The 20,552-nt window shown below is 39.7% G+C and overlaps 1 protein-coding gene across 3 annotated transcripts in view; it reads right to left on the bottom strand.

Moving 5' to 3' along the window:
- The window catches only part of LOC131031554 (chaperone protein dnaJ 1, mitochondrial), a 216,897-nt gene that overhangs the window by 75,713 nt on the left and 120,632 nt on the right, over window positions 1-20,552 (bottom strand). The window lies entirely within an intron of this gene.

The following is a 20,552-nucleotide window of genomic DNA, read 5'->3' on the forward strand; positions in this document are numbered from 1 at the left end:
TAGCCAAAGCTTCAAAACATCAATAACATGAAAAATGATCTCATCTAAGCTTCAATTGACCTCAAATAGGCCATCCACTTTTGTCCTAACTCCCACATCCAAATTGGAGGCAAAACACTTTATTTTATTAATATTATAACTCCCATCCTAGATGCCACCTCTAGGCTTTTTATTTTTTATTTTTTATTTTTTCTTTACACTACAAGTATCTGCGTGACCCAACCCAACGCCCAGCCTGCCATACCTTGGACTTACTTACTGCCAAGTTCGGGTCAGGAAGGAGCGAGTTGAGGCAAAACTAGTGAAAGATCCCCACTCCAATTTTATCCAATCTGACCCAAATTAGGATGTTATGTGCAGTGTTTATTCGCTGATAAATCTTTGGCCAGTGTATATTTGGATGAGGTTTGACTGGTTTTTGTTTTGGTTTGAGTGGGTTTGAAGTTTTTTATGCAAGATTCTTGAAAATAACATAGAGAGATTGCTGATTTAAACTAATACATTGCATAACATACAAGGAAGGTAAATAAGTAACTGTCATTTGCTTAAAAGTTCAGCATATATACCATTAACATGAACTCATAAATCTGATGCAAGTTTCCAGCCCATAGAAAAATGGAAATCAGCTTCAATTAACGTTAAAACCCTAAGTACATGCTAGGGTTTGAAACCCTTCTACCCAAAATAGAGTGGCAAGCTGAAATAGAGCTGGAAAAAGATGGAAATGACCTCTAAAAGGTCAGCCGTGCAACTGATTGAAGAAACCCTGCCTTCTAACTGATAAATCTGCTCAAAGATTCCACAAAGAGGCCGCCATATGCACACTAAAGCTGTATTATGATGGAAATTGTCACCTGCGGAAATGGGTTTTCGTCCAGATCCCTCAATTCTTCCAAGAGTTGGCGTTCCTGGAAGCCCAAGTTGCTGAAGTTCTCATGCAAGTTGCTGGTCTGAAAAATGGAGAGGTAAGAATGAGCCCAAATGTTATGAAATTCATTTTTTATAGTTCTCCAAGAAGTTCGATCCATGAGAGGGGTTCTTTTTGGCCTTAAAAACTTAAAATTGAGTTTGAGAGTCTATTTCTCATTAACAAAATGGCCCCCTTTTAAAAACAACTGGAAGACCTGTAAGATTGAGTTTGAGGGTCTATTTCTCATTGAGTTACTAGGTAGGGGGGTCACTTTTCACTATTATCCTTATGTTTCTCTATTACTATTCACCTTTTACTATTCACATAAGGCCAACTTTAATATTCCAATTTTAACCATAGAAATAACTCCCCACAACCAACTGGAAGACCTGCAAAGCTCCCAAACTGGATTCCACAACCCCGGGTTGGGTCCCAAACCAACCCGCTAACCTATGAGACCCCAATAGTAGGTCAACCTCCACCAAAAATCTGAGAGGACTAAGGAGGGGACATTACAACTAGTCCACTAGTGATGTACGCAAACGCCCGCAAGCCACGTGCATCGGGCGAACCAAGCCTCGAAATCGCACCCGAGACCAATGGGGAGCAAACCCATAGCCCAAGACAACTCCACTACTAATGCAGGCTTATTGTATTAACATTTTAAACCTTTATAGCTCCATCTTGGACGCCACCCTAAGTCTTTTATTTTTAATTTATTAAGTCACCTTATGACTCCCTAGGCGTCTGTCTCTTAAAAACAACTTATGATGATGAGACCCTCAAGTGATTAACTTTATAATAATTAAATTAAATAAGTGAAATATCTTAATTTTCACTTAAGACCTTATGTTATTTAATTATAAAGTCCTAGACCACATAAAATATAAAGTTACATCCAAGTCAAGTAGAACGCCTCCAAAATTACTTATTCACTTACCCATTAGCCTATGGGAACTCGACTAACTAGGCTAATGGTTCACCTTGTTGACTAGTTAGGAAGGTACATTACAGTCCGCCCTTTCTAGAATTGGTTGTCCTCAAGCAATTTCAGCTCTGGATGGTGTAAAATCTGCTCACTTTCCCAAGTTGCATCCTCTACTGGCAAATCCTTCCATTTGATCAAATACTCTGTGAAGACCTATTTCCGAAGAACTCACTCTCTGAAATCAATAATAGCCTCGAGTATCAAGATTAGCTTCCCCTCCTCATCCAATGGTGGTAACACGGCTAAAGGCACCATGTTGTGTCCAAGAGCCTTCTTGAGTTTGGATAAATGGAAAACATTGTGTACTCGGCAGTTAGCTAGTAGCTCAAGCTCGTAGGCAACCTCCCCAATCCTCCTAGTAACTCTAAATGACCCATAAAACCTTAGCTTAAGCTTCTCTACTCCACTCTTCTTAAGAGTGGACTGCCTATATGGCTGCAGCCTTAGATACACCATCTCTCCAACCTAAAAATAGCGCTCTATCTGTTGTTCATCAGCATACAACTTTTGCTGATTTTCTGCTTGTTGCAAGTTCTCCTTCAAGGTTTCCATGATTTCTTGACTCTCATGTAACAATTCCTTCGCCCTAGGCACTCTACTGTCCACAAAAAGAAGATCCATGAAGTTGGGAGCCTCATACCCATACAAAGCCATAAAAGGTGTCATCCTAATGGACATGTGATAGGTAGTGTTGTAACAGTCCTCTGCTAAGTGTAACCACTTAATCCAAACTCTTTGTTGTTCAAAAACATACTTACTAAGGTACCCTTCCACCTATTTATTAACTATCTTTGTTTGTCCATCCGGCTGTGGGTGGTAGCTCGTACTAGGAGTGAGCTCAATCCCACTCAACCTCAAGAGCTCCTGCCAAAAAATATTCAAAAACTTATTGTCCCTGTCACTTACAATGCTCTTGGGCAGTCTATGCAATCTAAAAATCTCTCTGAAAAACAAATCAGCTACCAATGCGGCTAAATATGAAATTGAGATAGCAAAAAAAATGAGCAACAATTTAGTCAATCAATCAACCACCACATAAATGCTATCATTTCCCTAAACCTTACACAGCCCTGTAATGATATCCATTGAGATGCAGTCCCATTTCTGATTAGGAATGGCCAAAGGATGAAGAAGACCAGCTGTAAGTGTATGCTCATTCTTATTTTGTTGGCAAATTGAACACTCTCTTATACTTACAGACTTAATTCTCGAGTCCTTCCCAAGTGAATCTCTCACGATGCTGCTTGTAAGTCTGAAAGAAACTTGGATGTCCAGCCATAGGTGTATCATGAAAAGTCCTCCAAATCTTCACTTTAAATTATGAATAAGGCACCAAATAAATCTTGTCCTTATACATGATCAACTAATTCACCACTGTATTACTGTCATCCTGTGTTGTGCCCTCCATAATCCCTACTACCCATGAATCTATAGCATATTCAGCTGCAATTAATTATCTCCAATCAGTTGAAATCTCCACGTGAGAACATATATGAGGTCTCCTAGAGAGTGCATCAACAACTACATTCTTCTACATAAACAATGTCAAAGGCATATGCTTGCAATCTACTACAATCTACTGATCCACTTCTACTGTCAATCACTAAGGTCCTTCTGATTCATTAAGTATTTAATACTGTTATGGTCTGTCTTGATGATAAATTTGACTCCAACCAAATATGGTCTGAATTTGACCAAGGCATGCATGATGGTCAACATCTCCCTCTCATAAACTAAATAGCTCCTCTCCACCCCTCTTAACTTCCTACTCTCAAATGTGATGGGATGTTTATCTTGCATCAACACTGCTCCTATCCCCTCACCTGAAGCATCACAGTCTAACTCGAAGGGTTTTGCGAAGTTTGGTATGGCCAAAATAGGAGATGTAGACATCACCTTTTTTAAGTGCTGAAAACACTTTAATGCTAAATCAAACCACACAAATGCCCCCTTCTTTGTCAAATCAATAAGTGGTCAGTTGTGTGAGAAAACCCCTTAATAAATCTCCGATAGAACCAGCAAAGTCCAAAGAACCCCTTGAGCTATGTGAGATTGATAGGGGTAGGCCATTCCACAATAGCCTTAACCTTCTTCCAATCTACACTCACTCCCTTCGAACTAATGATGTGACCAAGATAAAGGAGTTGTGTCATCCCAAAATCACACTTCGACTCCTTCACATAAAAGGACTCTCTCTAGAATTCTCGAAACCTCCTCCAGATGTTGTATGTGATCCTCCCAAGTCCTACTGAAAAATCAAGATGTCATTGAAGAATATAAGAACTAACTTTCTCAACAACTCCCTAAACACCCTATTCATGCAACTCAAGAAAGTGGCTAGGGTATTTGCAAGGGCATCACTAGACTCAAAATGCACAAAATGACACCTGAAGGCAATTTTCTCTATATCCTCCTGTCTCATTCAAATCTGGTTGTATCCTAATCTCAAATCTATCTTTGATAAATATTAGGCACCATGCAACTCATCAATTGGCCCATCTATCTTGGGGATTGGGTACCTATACTTAATTGTTTTCTTGTTCAAAGCCCTTTAATCAATACACATTCACATTGTATCATCCTTCTTCTTAACCAAGACTACTACAAATGCAAAGGGACTCTTGTTGGGACTTATATGTCCCATCTCAATCAACTCCTTAATTGCCTTCTCAATCTCGTTTGTGTGCCTCTTAGGATGTCAATAAGGAGTTGTAATCATAGGTTTGGCTCCCTCTTCTTACTCAATGACATGATCCATCCCCCTATCAAGTCAAACTCCAAGGGGAATACTCCCAAACACCTTACTATGCTTGGATAGCACTAACTGAATATTTGGGTGGTAATTGTCCTCTTGCTGTCACAGAATGTTTAGAACCTTGGGCATAATAAGACACTTTGTTGCCCACTCAGCCATATCATGTCTAATCAATTTCTCCATTCTTTTTTGTGATACTACCCTGGGTCCTCCATTGTAAAGTCCTCAAAGTACCACCTTTCTTCCTTGATGTTCAAACCTCATTTCCAACAACTTTTGTACGTTGAAAGAGAACTCCACAAGTGGCGTCATCCAAACCATGCAAAGTATGACATCATTGTCCCCAATATATGTCACATAAAACTCATCTTGCAGCTGATAAGTTCAACATGCTCCTCTGTTTGGAGCCCTCTTCTAGCCACTACCCTCTCATCAATGAAAATATGTGTTGCCCCTGTGCTCATCAAAGCAACCACTCACTGCCCCTGTATAACAACCCTCACCCTAAAAGTAATCGCCTTTTGTGCACTGGAGAGTTAGGCAACGGTCCTATCTTCCTTGGGCTCTTCTTCAGGAGTGTTTTCCTCTTCACCACTCTCTGAATCAGATGGCTGATCTGATTTCTCTGATGGCGATTCATCAACACAAAAATACTCTAATTGTTATTGCTTTGGGTTTCATGCTGCATTTATGTGAAGGATCCCATGGTTCCCTACAATGAAAATAGAATTTTCTCCTGCTGAGGTCATTTAATTGTTTGTTGTCCAACCTTTTTGAATCACTACGTGGCTGATGTGATTCATGTTGTGCCTTGCACACACACCTCGTCTCCAACAGGGGCCCCCTCTGTTTTTTTTTCTGCTTTGTTGGTGTCTTGCAACAACCCTATCATGTAAAGATTGCATGAAAGAGAGATAGATTGGATCAAAGTAAATCATTCAATCACAATAGTGTGATAGAGATTAGAGGTGTAAATCACAATAGTGTGATAGAGATTAGAGGTGTAAATCACAATAGTGTGATAGAGACTAGAGGTGTAAGCCTAGAAGCCTAAGGCTGGCCCAAGCCTGGCCTCCAACAAAGAGCTTGAGAACTTAGGAAGGAATTAAGGATTCAAGTTTGAATCAAGAACATAAACATGAGGATTGGCATAAGCATGATTTTTGGAGAAGAAGAACAAGGTGAAATGGAAAGAAATAAAGTTCAAGACCAACATTGATCCTAGATGCTCAAATGGGAATGTATATGAATTAAGATGAAATGAAGACAAGAGTCAAGTAGCCCAAAATATTGGCCAGCTCAGACTTAGAAAAGAAGGTTGGAATAAGGAAATAATGACAAGATAAACCAAAATTTGGATTTTGCATGACAATTGGGATTAGGCTTAATCCAAAAATCCTTCCTATCACCGAACTTTTGACCAAGTCACCCTCAAACTCGGTGTTTGCATCAAAATCATAAATAGGCCCTTAATCCTGAAAACCTTCCTATCAATAAATTTTGTGCAAAGACTCCCAAATTCAGTGTTTGCAAACAAAATTGGATTAGTAGTAATCCAAAAAATCTTCCTAGCACCAAACTTTTGACCAACTCACCATCAAACTCAGTATTTGCATGAAAATCAGGATTAAGCCATTAATCCTAAAAACTTTCCTAGGCCCAAGTTACCTGATTTCATCCTATGTCTGAGTTCTTCTCTAAGTTAACATGTTGAATCTAGTACCATTTCCAAATTCTGAGTTTGTGTTTTCCTAATATGGTTCCAAAGTCCAAGTTTGCAGGTCATAAGCTAGATCCAAAGGATCCCCCTTAGCTCAAGTTTCCGAACTGTAGTTGGCAGAAAATGCCTATCCTTATATTTGATAATATTTGTTATCTGCCAAGGTATTAATTGTTTCTATTAAGTGGGTTGTCACTCTCGGGTAGTTAATGTGTTAGTTGGTTGACAATTGTGTACCTCTCGGCAACCGTCAGTTCCTTTAAATATGTTGTGTACTGCCAACGAAGGTAGTACAGTATAGTCGAGTGAATTGTAATCCTTGGCCAACCATCTCTGTTCTTCTTCTCTGTAATAATTGCATGTGTGAATAATATTTTATTGTAGTATCTGGTATGCATTATCATTTGTATAATTATTTCATGTACTTGTTAATTTTTGTTTACTTCTGGTAGTCTGAGAAACCACACAGTAGGGAGTAAACATTTTGGCGCCATTGCCTTAAAAGAAGTCGAGTTAGTCTTGAGTGATTCATGCTTATAGACCCCAATAAAAGTGAGAAGAGGCCACAAGGTGGTCAAGACCAAGTGATTAGGTGATTCGTCGACCCTCGACCGAAGGGAGCACAGGGATAAGTAAGAGCCTAGAAGTAACCGGAGTGTTGGGACGCTGGAGGTGGACGTGTACAAGACATGCGCGTGACCAAGAGAGCAAGGAAAGCACCAGAACGTAGCGGTCGAAACAATCCCCCAGGTCCGGCATACAAAGGGGTAAGCAAGCGAAAAACCGATTTGTGGGAACTTGTCCCTCACCGAGGAACCAAGAATAAGGGGGCCTAAGCTGAAGACTCCTTCAGTAGCTTCCGAATGAAAACAATGATGAACACCCAAGAGAAGCAAAAGCTCCTTAAATTTACAAAGGATGGATCGGACGATCCCGTACGGCATTGTAAGACATGTATAACGATATGGGAGGCAAGTGGCCAAGATGACCACAATTATTGGCTGAAGCCATTTACCGCCACCATTCGGGGAATTGTTATTGATTGATACACAAACCTCGATGCTAAGGACAAGGCCGGGTGGAGTGAACTGAAGAAGGGATTCGAAGAGCAGTTCAAACTCCTAAGGGTTGACAACGAGATCATGGCTAAAACCTATAATACCAAGCAAGGAAAAAATGAGAGTGTACATGCTTACAATCGTAGGCTCAAGGAGCTACTGAACAAGACGGAGAACCAGCCAGCCGATGGGTTGAAGAAGAGGTGGTTCACTGAGGGATTGATCCCTTCACTACGAAACAAGATGAAAGTAGTGCCTCCATCCTCATACGTTGATGCTTACAATTGAGCGATGGACATCCAGAGTGAAAACAAAACATCATCCCGAGGGAAGAGGAAGACCGATGCAAGAGCACCGAAGATAGCAGTGATGAAGAATCCAAAACCGTATACACCCTTCGACAGGATATGTTCAGAATGATGAAAGAATTGAAGGCCGAGAGAGGAACCAATAAAGGAAGTAATGAACTATGGTGTACTGAGTGTGAAATTGAGGGGCACATGAAAGGTAATTGTCCTAAAAAGATGTTTTGAGATTTGCCAGTGATGGATCATTCAATAAAGGAGTGTCCATATAATTTAAAGACTAGAAGTACGCAAGTACTCTTCACACATGGAGAGTCAAGCCCATCGAAACCACAAAATGTATCGCTTGGTGGCAATGGAAATCAACGAGGGCGAAACCCAATACAATACGACTCCAGGGGATGTCCTATCATACAGTGTGGACAATGTAGTGAATGGGGACACTTTGTGAGAGACTGCCAAAATACAAAAGACAACATACAACTATTGTGCAAATGGTATGGACCCAAGATTCATGAAGACATCGACTACCTGAAGCGAAATGGTATTAATATGCTAGATGTAGAGGAACAAAACAAGGCAATTCTGGCAATCACGAGAACACAAATGAAGAAGGTGATGTACCCGGATGCTTGTACGGAGAAGGTACGGCTCCGAGAAGCCAGAGCTGAAGTAGAACAAGTGCTGACGAAGGAACAAGTCTCCAATGGAACTACAGGTGCGTCATTGCGGGAGTCAAAGAAGAACATAGTTCGACGGGTGCTACAAACAACCATACCCATCTAGGTGGCAGACCTTCAACCTATGCCACAACTAAGAATGGCAATTGCCAACACAAACGACACATTCATCTAGAAACAATGTAAGCCACAAGAAGAGGAACTGACAGGAAAACCACCACCTAAGGGGAATGAGGCCAGTGATCCAATGTTGCTGACGGTGAGCATCGGGAGGAAGTTGGCTATTGTAGAGATGGAAATAATGGGCCAAAAGTTGGCAAACACCATCGTCGTTGGGGGCTCGGGAGTTAATGTGCTGCCGAAAGACACTTGGAAATGTCTGGAAGCCAACACTCTGGTTGCCAACCTTCCACTTTGTAGGTACCGACCAGCACGACATCGAGTCGTTGGGAACATTGATGGCACAAAAAGTAATGATTGGGACGCAACAATTTTTCTTGGACTTTGTAGTCATCACGTTATAGCAGAAGGTGTACGATGCACTCCTTGGGAGGAGATGGTTGATTACTACCAAGGCAAATCATAATTGGAAGCAGAACATACTCTCGATCAAGAGTAATGGGAGGAAGCACGTCATTGACTTAAGGAACCAAGCGGTGAGTGAAGAACTGGCATCCTTTGACTCAAAGTCTGAGGGCGGAGAGTTAGGTATGGACGAAGAGAGGAAAGGCATGGAACCCAACGATAAAGGGGTGCTCAAACTGGAAGATTGGTCTAAAGATGAGACAAGTTCCCTAAATGGACTATTCCACTAGCAAATGGAGGACTACAAGGTATTTTCACCACCATGTAATTTTCTTGAAACTACAACTCTTGGTGAAGGGCAACCAATGAAAGCATTTAAAGTTATGAGGGGTACATATGACAGTATGAAGAGCAGAATATGTAATGTAGAATGTACAAGTACTTGTGAAGGAAAATCAACGTCATAGGAAATTTATGGAAAAGCTCATATCATCAACTTCTTTGTACAGCAGTTTCAAGTTGGCACCCATACGGCAGTTTCATTCTAAACCTGTACGACATTGTGTACAGCAATTTTCAATTGCACCCGTACGACGGTCTCATTTTGCACCTATATGACAACATTGTGTACGACATCTTGCACCCGTACGAACTCCCTACTATTTTGCACCATGGCAGCTTGTTTCATTCCACACCGTACAATGACATTATGTTCCTCCCATACGACACAACTTTGTCCACTCCATACGGTGGTGGCATGTAACCGTACAATCATCTCCATTAAATTCCGTATGGCAAGATGGTCATTTCCATGCTGGGCAAGTTGTTCCTGAACCTGCACGACAGCCTGACATTGTGGCACCTTGGCATCCCCTTGGCATCTATCACGTACGGCATAACTATTGTGTACCACATTCATCATGTATGGCATCCCCATTTTCCGTATGCCCGTACCATCATCCCGTACAGACCTTGCAGGCAATTTTTTTCATATGGTCAACAATCAACCCGTGTGTACGACATTCTATTTGCAAAGTACGACGTTCACGTGTACACACTGTACAACATCTTATTTCTCATTTCGTATGGCATCACAAGTCCACTCATCCCATACGACTTTCATCATGTCCTACACGGTCGTCAGTAGTTCTCTTTGGGAAACATTTATATCACTTCATACGGCTTTGGCATTACCCCGTACAGCGACTATGTGCTTCAGTCCATATCGTACGACAGTTTTCCACTGTACGGAGATTTCGTGCCTTGTCGATACAGTTATCCTTGGTTGTTCCTATGGGGTCAACTTCTGGTTTTTCCATACGACACTTTCTTGACCAGCTTAAACACCTTGTACAATATTCCATATACCATACACTCCCCTCCCACACAAAAGATCTCTATATAGTATTTATATCTTCAAACGATTCCCAAAGGACATACCTTCCTCCAATTCGTCAAACCTTTTTATTGCAAATCCATTTATGCTTAACACATTTATTTATTCTCAAAGGTTGTTATATACCCTTCAAAACAAATTGCTACCTTTGTGCAAGTAACCGCTGCTCCAATAAATATGATCATTTCTTATTATCTATTAGTTCTAACTCATATCCTTTTTACAATGTAATCGCTGCCTTCCAAGCATTGCCTTGGACCATTCTCATTGTTTCTCTTTCCTTTTGAATCTTTATTGATGTCTTTTATTAAATTCTTCATGGCTATGTTTATTAAAGATATCCTCAAATATTAGGAAACTGACTTTATAAAGAATCGATCATATAGTTCACATTCTTTAACTCGGAAAATTAGATTTTCTTTATTATGACCAATATGTGAAGTTGGTTTGTAGTCATATTTGTAATATTAATTTAAATATTTTAAGAATATTATTATTGGTAAATAAATCAAAAATAATCGTTTGTTAATAAGTCAATTAGTATTTAAATATTTTCATAATATTATTATTGATAAATAAATATTTAATAATTTCAAATAATCGTTCATTAATAAATATTATATTAATTATTAAATAATAATTGCTTCATTTAGGTTATATATACCAATCAAGGAGAGGATATTACACCTCTACACGAAGACAATAATGAAGAAGTCCCAAGTCTCTCATATCAAAAGTCTGGCACAAATTTTGTTTGACTTGGTCGATCAAATGTGTTGCACTACCAGTAATGATAAGATCATCAACATAGATGACAAGAAGAATATCACCACCTGTATGCTTGACTTACAAATTGGGATCGGAAGGACTCTTGTGAAAGCCTTGATTAATCAAGTACTTATCAATTTTTGTGTACCTTGCACAAGGGGCCTGTTTGAGGCTATAGAGTGCTTTCACTAGTCTGCATACCTGGTGTTCCTTACCAACAACCTAGAAACCTAGAGGCTGCGTCATATAGGCTTCTTCCTACAAACACCATTGAAGAATGCACTCTTGACATCCATTTGATGGACTTTCCATCCAAACTGGGCTGAAATAGTGAGGACAAGCCAAATGGTGCTCATCTTGGCTGTGGGAGCAAATGTCTCCTCATAGTCAATGCCCTACTTCTGTGAAAACACTTTTGCTAATAACCGAGACTTGTACTTATAAAGGGTTCCATCAGCCTTATACTTCACTTTATACACCCATTTGTTGCTAATGGGCTTCTTCCTTGGTGGAATATCAAACAAGACCCAAGTGTTGTTCTTCAAATGACTATGATGCTCAGTTGCCATAGCCTATTCCCTCTCGAGTATACCTTTAGCCTTGGAATATGTCTGAAGCTCATAAATATTGTGAACGTTAGCCATAAGAGAAAAATTAACTATGCTCTACTTGCTCTTGCCTCTAGTTGATCTAGCCTCAACAAGTTCATCATCATGAAGGTCACTAATGGTCATGGCCCACCATTTAGTCCGGAGAGTATGTTGTGCTCACACACACACCCTTGCTTTGGGGACCCCCGTTGTTTTTGTGTCTGTTTGCCCAATAGGAGAGGAGAAGCCCCGAGTTTGGAGTTAATCTCGCATTCTAATTAGAATGCCCGAGTTTTTGTGAGTTAGGCCTTCAAACTATGGAAGAGTAAAATCACATCTAGGCCATTTTGGCCGAAAACCAAAAAAACTTTCAAAATCGGCTTATACCCGATAATCATCAAAAGACGAAGTGAAATGTCAAGACAAGTAAAATCTCACAAATCGGCAAAGTAGGCCGAAATTCCTAGAAAACGCCTAGAGCTCTCAAAATCCCCTTAGAAGCCGAAATATAAAGAAAAGTTTCAAAAATCTCCTTTAGAGGCCGAAGTATCAAAGGTGATGAAGTTTGCAAACACCTCTTCCAGACCGAAATTGGAAGAAAAGAACAATTTCACGAAATGGTCATTGAGGCCGAAAATGATAAAAGCTTCACAATCTTGCAAAGGGTCTCAGTAAGCCGAAAAACTTAGGAGAGTGAAAATCACGCCATTCCCCATTTCAGGCCGAAAATGCGCGAGTTCTCAAATTCGCGCCATTAAACTTCATAGGCCGAAAACCAAAAGGTTAAATTAGCCTCAATCTCCCGAAAATCTTCGGAAGTCAAAATCGTGCAATCGTCTTCTTTGCCCGAAAATCATTTGCCCAAAATAAGACAAGTAGCAGACCTCGCGAATCATCCAAAATGCCAAAAAGATAAATGAAACCGTATTTCGCAATAAATAAGCAGACAAGCCGAAAAGATAATAGACGGCTAACAAATCGCGAAATGTAATCATTTGACCCGAAAGACTAAGGAGTTCACAAGTTTGCAAAAGTGGCTTTTTAGCTGAAAATGAAATAAAATGATGATTTAGGCCGAAAATCGCACGATAACACTCATCCACCCAGAAAACTTCAAAGAGTTTAAAGTTCTCAAAATCGTGCTCCAAGCCGAAAAGGGCAAACAAGAAAGTAATCAGTCAAATTTGACATCAAGTAAATTTGCAGAATCGGCTTTTTAGCCGAAATTGAGAAATAAATACAATCGCGCTAAACAGGTAAACATGCCGAAGAAACTAAAAACTCCAAAATTCGTGCGCAATTTCCATTTGAGCCGACAAAGGTCAAAAGAAGCCATCAAGGCCGAAAAAAGGAGTAAGCTCACAAAACCGGCTCATAAGCCGAAATTGAGGGAAAAGAACTAAAAGCTTGCATTTCCTTGTTCAAATTCGCAAAATTGGCTTGTAAGCCGAAATTGAACAACAGGGCAAAATCACACATTTCGTCCAAAAAGCAAGAAATGAAGAAGAGAGTTTTAAATACAAAATGATAATCGCGAATAATCCTTCATTTGCTCAAAAATATCAATGGGTCGATATATAAATCCAATTGGCAAACTTTCAATTCGTGGAAAATGGCTGAAAATCTCCAAGTCATGCAACAAGAAGTCTCGCGAATCATACAAATGCCCGAGAATCATCAACAAAGGCATTTTGAACTTAAATATAATCGCACGAATAGAGCCTTTTAGGCCAAAAACAGGAAGACCTCTCAAATCGCCCAATAGACCCATAAATCATGAAAAAACCGGGGAAAACAAGTGCATATTATTGTGTTGAATGGTATGTCAAGTGGAAAGGTTTAGGCTAGAAAGTACAGACATCCTAACTTCAAATTCAACTAAGGATCTAATGAAGGCATTTGAAATTCACTCAGAGGAAGCACAACATCTCTCAACTTGCCTAAAGGTCCTGAATTCCGAAAGAGGAGGTGAAAACATTTAAAAGATACATCTCACAAAGAGCTTCTCAAACTTGAACTCCACCAGGACGAAGCCAGACATTAAAAATTTAATGTTTGTCAAATTAATTTAGTTAATTTTTCAGATCGATTGATTAAAGATGAAATTGATTGTTCGCAAGAAAACAACATTGGGAGGAGCTAAAGTGACGACTTAACACAAGATCAAAGCCAGGTGTTGGAAGCTAGAGAAGAAGATGCAAGAGCGCGAGATTGCAAGACCAAGCATTGGGAAGCGTGCCACCACCTGAACCACGGAGTTAGAATCCACCACCAAGACCAAAGAACATTGAACATTCAGAATGCAACAAGTCTATACGTTCTCCAAAATGCACAAAACTGCCTGTGGGCCCCACTCAAGATATTTTGAAACAAAGTGGAACACAGGTCAGTTGTGGCTAGTTATGTCCAACTACAGGATAGACCCAAATTGAAGCCAAACAGTTGTCGGCAGTTGAGAAGGTGGTTGGGTAGATAACTGAAAAATTGAGTGGGCATGGGTTAAAGCTGCAACTTCTGGAAGGCGGATTGCAGCCCTTGGATGCAGTCAATCTTGGCCACCAGTTCGACATGTAAAATCTATAAAAGGCAGGATGCCTCTCATTGTAAAAGGTTAGAGTTTTGTCATGGGATTTAAGAGTCAGAATAGGTTAGATTTTAGGAATAGCATAGAGATGCTACAGAAATTGTTGCAATGGCAGCTAAAGCAAATATATGAACATTGAATATGGTGTTTATTGTCTTTGTTTTCATTCTATTTGCATGGTTTCTTTCAGCTAGTTAATTTTAGAGTGTAGGGATTTTAATGGTGAAGTGTAGAGGGGTATTTGATGCATTTCTAGTTCATACCATTGGAGGTCTGTTGATTGTAGGTCACCATGCATGGTTAGTCTGAAACCAAACTGTGCTTAGTTCAACAGCAAGTGTTCCTCTTAGGCTGCGCCAGAATTGGGTACCTAAACCGAGTGTCTCCGGTCTGAAAATCCTTCATCCCTTGGAGCTTGCACCGTTTTTGTCTAGTTGTGAGGGTGTCTCTAGCAAAACAAGAACTGGTTTATCGAAAGTTGTCTACCCGGTGCACCAACTGTTATCATCCTTGTCCTTAGGCTTCCTGAACCCTTCCCTTTTGATTTTATTTCACAGTCCGAAAATCGCAGCAAACCATCTTGTTGCAAAATCGTAAAAGCCCTTGTGCTCCCAGCAAATCACATCAATCACTAAGTAATCTTCCAGTCAAGACCTGACAATCGAAACCTTGAGGTCGTCCCCATTGATCAATTGAAACAGCATTAGGGATTTCCTTATCTCAAGAGAGGATAGGATACTTAGCATTCTATTCTGCGTTGGCCGTATAGTCATAGCAATGCAATTTTAGCCACGTCAACAGAGTAGAAGTACCAACATCCAATGCAGGAGGAACATCACTTGGAATATCTAGAGCAAACTCATCTAGATGCAGATCTTGATTTTCCTGAGGAAAGTCCGGTGGCGCAATGTCATGCCTTAGAGACTCATCAATTGTAGAGTCATCTGAATCCCTCCCAACAAGTGGAGCTAACAGAAGGCAAACACCCATATCTATAACCTTCGAAGGTTGATTCTCAAGGCTCAAAACAAGAGAAGTGTGAAAAGGCCCTCGTTCTTCATCAAATACCACATCTCGACTAAATATGAGACAGTCAATGTCAACATCAATCAACCAATAAGCCTTGTGAGTGTCACTGTGGCCCGTGAACATCAATTTTTGGCTCTTGGAATTCAGCTTCGTGTGCTTGGCATCTAGAACCCAAACATTAGCAGTAGAGCCAAAAACCTTCAGATGATTGATTTTGGCCTTTCTTCCAAACCAAGCTTCCTCTAGGGTCATCTTCTTAACAGCCTGTATGGGAGACCTATTCAAAAGATAAACTACAATGTAGATTGCTTCCGCCCAAAATTTCTTTGGAAGATTTCTATGCTCTAACATAGGTCGGGCCATCTTAGTGATTGTACGGCTCCTGCATCAACAACACCATTATGTTGAGGGGTGTAAGGTGTGGTAAGTTGATGCTTCATGCCATGTGATGCACAGAAGTTGGAGAAATCAGTAGAACAAAATTCCCTGCCATGGTCTGACCGAAGAGTGCCTATCTGACAACCTGACTCTTTTTCCACTAAGGCCTTAAACTTCTTAAACATGTTGAACACCTATAATTTGTGCTTAAGAAAATACACCCACATTTTTTTGCTGAAATCATCAACAAATAGCTGAAAGTACCTGCATCCAGTAATTGATAGAGTGTTCAGTGGGCCACAAATATCTTTATGAACCAACTACAAGAGCTTGGATGCTCTCCAAGTATCACCATCTGAAAACAGAGTCCGATGTTGCTTTCCATCCTGACAAGCTCCACAAACTCCATGATTCTAGTTCTGAATTTTAGGTAGCCCAACAACCAAACCCTCCCGAACTAACTAAGAGATATAATGAACATTCAAGTGCTCATACCACTGATGCTAGAGATTGCTGATGGAAGTACTCTTGGCTGCCATGGTATACTCTTGAGAATCACCAGAATCAGCAAGTCTATAAAGACCATGATCCTCAAGGCCAACAGCAACTGTAGTGCGAGTCTCCCTGTCAACAATGCTACACTTGTGCGAACTGAAGATGACATCCAGTTGTGGAGAATGATGCATAATCTAACTAACTGACAACAAATTGAGCTCCATACCTGGGACAAAGTATACATTGAGAAATATCAAATCTCTCCCTCCAAATGAAATATGAGTGTTGCCCTTGTCAACAATAGAATACTCTTCGCCTCCTCCAAAGACCACTGAATCGTTGAAAGGTGTGAATTCTGTGAACCAATCTCGACGATGTGTGAAATATCGAGAGGCGCCAGAATCAAATGTACCAAACAAATGATTTCTCTTGATCGGATGGGCGTGTGGCCAAGAACACATAGAAGGAAGACTCCTGATTAGACTGCGTAGCAGCTTGGGCCTATTGCTGAGACCCTCCCTGTCATGATTGCTCAGGCACTTTTCTTCTTAAAGACTCTTGAGATCGACCTTGTGCTTTTGCTAGGAGGATTGAGATTTACATTTGTTCTTATCCAAGGCTTTGGCTGTGAAGGCCTATTCAATGGAGGATGAACTAGCACTGCTTCCAAACTATTGCTTCCATCTATCCTGTTGCAGAAGTTTGTTGCAGAGATCAGGAAACTTTGGATCAACACTAGTAGAGGTGATATTGAGTGTCTCAATGAAATGCTCATACGATCGAGGCAGGCTTTTCAGAATGATCACTACCATATCCTCTTCCTCCATGTTGCGACTAATAGCCTCCAGCTAGTCACAGATGTCCTTGATCTTTGTAAGATGTGCCTGGAGAGATGTCTTCTCATCCATCATGATAGAAAACAGCATATTCTTCAAAAAGAAAGCTCAGCTCTTGTCAGACGTTTCATGAAGACCCTTCAAGAGATCCCAGATTTCTTTACCTGTTTTGCCGAAGGGCACCTGAGGGAGCTGATCATTTGTGACAGATAATTTGATGAGCAAAATTGAGAGGCTGTCATTTCAGATAATGTTTACAAGAATGCCACAAGATTACCAAGAGATTAAAATTCTGAAGATGATGTCTTTCTAAAGAAGAATGAGAGTAACATGCTCACAGAAATGAAGAATTTTGTAAACACTTGGAAGTATCAACAGAAATGTGTCAATCACAAACATACTACAGAGTTGCAGGATGAATGTGCCACAGAGATGAGATGAAACATTAAGAACCACTACCATAATCCAAATGATGTCTTTTTCCAGAATTCTAGAAATTGGTGACTGATTCCAGAGAAATGCTATAGAGAACATACAAAAACATAGAGATGACAGTTGGATGAGCTGGAAGATGATTTACTGTAAAAAGGAATTAATTTATTGTAAAATAATAATATTTTGGATAAATTAAAGCCAAATATTATTATTCTCCCAAGAAAATTGGTTATTTATCCAGCTGGCAATCTTGTCCTTTTGTGACAAAAGCGTGTAACCTTCATCCTGTAGTGGAAACAGTAAGGAATTGGTTAAAAAGTTGCTGGAATCATGAAATGAAATTGTCTAGGGTTTCTAGAAGGCAGATCTAGGCCATTCATAGGATTTGATCCTAGTCATTGATGTAAAATGTAATATCTATAGAAGGCCAGTGCCTCTCTCATTGTAATTATGAGTAGTAGCCAGCAAGTAGAATTAGAAGTAGAATAGAGTAGTGTAAGAGTTGTTGAACAGGAATTGTTGTAATAGCAGTTGAAGCAAATGAATAAAGCATTGAAGTAGGGTGTTTTACCAATTGCCTTCTCCTGTTTGCATGGTTTCTTTCATCAAATTAGTTAAAGTTCATAACATTGGGGATTTGCTGATTATAAATTTTTGTGCATGGTTAGTCTAAGCCTATTATTGTTCTTAGTTCAATTGTGGATGTTTATTTAAGTTGCACCAGAATTGGGTACTTATTGTATGTTCATGATTTAAAAATCTTTCATTTTCCTTTGGACCTTTGAAGATTGCACTATTCTTGTGGCGTTGTGCGTTTATCTCTGGTTAAGCAGGAATCTTTTTTTGTGAGAGATTTGTCTATCTGCAACATTATCCATTACTGTCATTGCCCATAGATTTAGGTTAGATTCTCTGAACCCTATCCCTTTGCTCTTTATTTTAATCAGTTTGAGAAGTGAAGCATCAATCAGATTGCCATATCAGATGCAAACTAGCTTGTCAGATGCATAAGTCCATTTGAGATTACCAGGAAATCACATCATCACTAAGTTATCCTAAGCACAGTCAAGACCTAACATTTGAAACCTTGAGGTCATCTTATTTGATCAAGTCCTACAAAATTTGATATTTCCTTATTCAAGATAGGATTTGATATACTCCATATATTTTATTCTGTGTTGACAAAAGTGCAAACCCCCATCAACACTTCCATTTGGAAATTCTTTTTGTCCTTGTCCCTCTTTTGTAGGAAATCCTTGGACTCAAATTCGCTCCTTGAGGTGGTAGTCTCCATAGCTCTAGCCTTTTTAATTGCTTCCTGTACAGTTGGAGGAATGAATGATTTAATCCATCCCCTCAAAGGTTCTAGTGACCTGTCTATGAAAAGCACAATTAGTCTCCTCTCTGAAATATCCATTACCAAAACTGATAATCGCTAAAAAGCAGCAACATATGCATCTACCAAGTCCTATTGTTTTAGTTGCGCTAATTCATTAAAATGGAGTTTTGGATCTTTCTTGTCAAATCTCTCAATTAAACTCTCAGTCAACATTGCATAGGATGTGATCTCTACATGACCCATTGTGATCATACCATGATGCCACCACTCATAAGCAACCTTGTCTAAGTGCAAGGCAGCATATTTTATGGACTCTTCTTTAGGCATTGCTGAAGTTTTACCAAATCCATCAAATTACGGTAAGCTATGTTTCCCAACCTTCCTATGCAGGTAATTGTGTTGTTCCCTATTGCCCCTATTAGGCATATGTCTCATCATAACATCCATATAATCCCTTAAGGATATATCATGCTGAAAATAAAGTCCTACAACAAGCCAATCCTATCTAAGCTCATCCCTTAATTCAACCAATGTAACATCATTTCCTGCAAGAGATTCCACCCTGAGTGGAAAGACAGGCATGACAGATCTAGTTAGTGTTGCTCTAGGATGCTGATTAGCAGCCCTGGGTTGATCCTCTTCATCTCTCTGCTCATTACCTCCACAATTGTTGACCCGTTTTTGTGCTCCTGCATCAACCAACTGTGCAATACGCTGATTGGCTTTCTCTTGACTTCTAAGCAAAGCATTCAAAAGGAGTGGTGTGCGATCTGTTTCCTGATTACCTCTTTCACCCATGTTCTCTAAATGTGATGATTGCTCAGAATAATTGCACAGTTGTCCCAAGCAGTAAATCTAGTTTTCTACATTTTGCTTCTAGTTTTGGAATCTAGACTTTTCTTCCGACCGGATTTTTGCACTTGGTTTCTGTTCTTATAAGCCTTGCATGTCCACCTTTAGGAAACATATATTGTTTCTAAACTCTATTTTTTGTTATTGATTATATTCTTTTTTCAAAGGACAAGAGCTCCAATATAAATTATTAACGTGCCTTTTGCACCTTTCTTATTCCTAACTAGAAGATTAAAATTCTGCATAGTGTACATATCAATATAGCAACACCCACAAGAAAACTAAAGGAAAACTGTAGTTTTGAATTATACAGCTGAGATATTATTTATAAATTCGGCATTTTACGTAAAATTTATTAGCTTGCCTACCTGGAAAATGCTTTGAAATGATGTGTTAATAGTTTACATCAAAGCCAAGTATTATTGGAGACAAAAAAGATGATATGAGAACACATGCAAAATGTCCGCCTTAATGTGCTTATCAGTGTTGCAAGATTCACCCAAACTTGGCAAGTCCCAAGGCAAACAAGTCAAAACAAGACCCAAGGACATGACTCAGATCCCTAGCGAGTCTAGTTAGACTCGCTTGATTTAGCAACCCAACAGGTAGACTTGACCAAATCTATCAAAACTAGGGAAAAAAAGCATTAAATTTTGAAAATGCTTGAATGTAAAAGCATGAAAGTCTAGCATTTTTTCAAGGGTTTGGAGGATTTGGAGGATGATTAAAAGTGATAAAATTGTGAAAAATGGCACGTGCCATGATAATTTGTGTAGTATCAAAGGCTTTAATTTGGGTTTGGTGGGAAGGGCAATGCCCCATGCCACTACAAGCGTTACTCCAAAATCCTTGGTCTAGTTTTTTTTTTTTTAATGAAAATCTTTTGGGGCCATTGTGGATGGAAGAGAA

The sequence above is a fragment of the Cryptomeria japonica genome, chromosome 8 (assembly GCF_030272615.1).
Source record: "Cryptomeria japonica chromosome 8, Sugi_1.0, whole genome shotgun sequence".
Classification (NCBI taxonomy): Eukaryota; Viridiplantae; Streptophyta; class Pinopsida; order Cupressales; family Cupressaceae; genus Cryptomeria; species Cryptomeria japonica.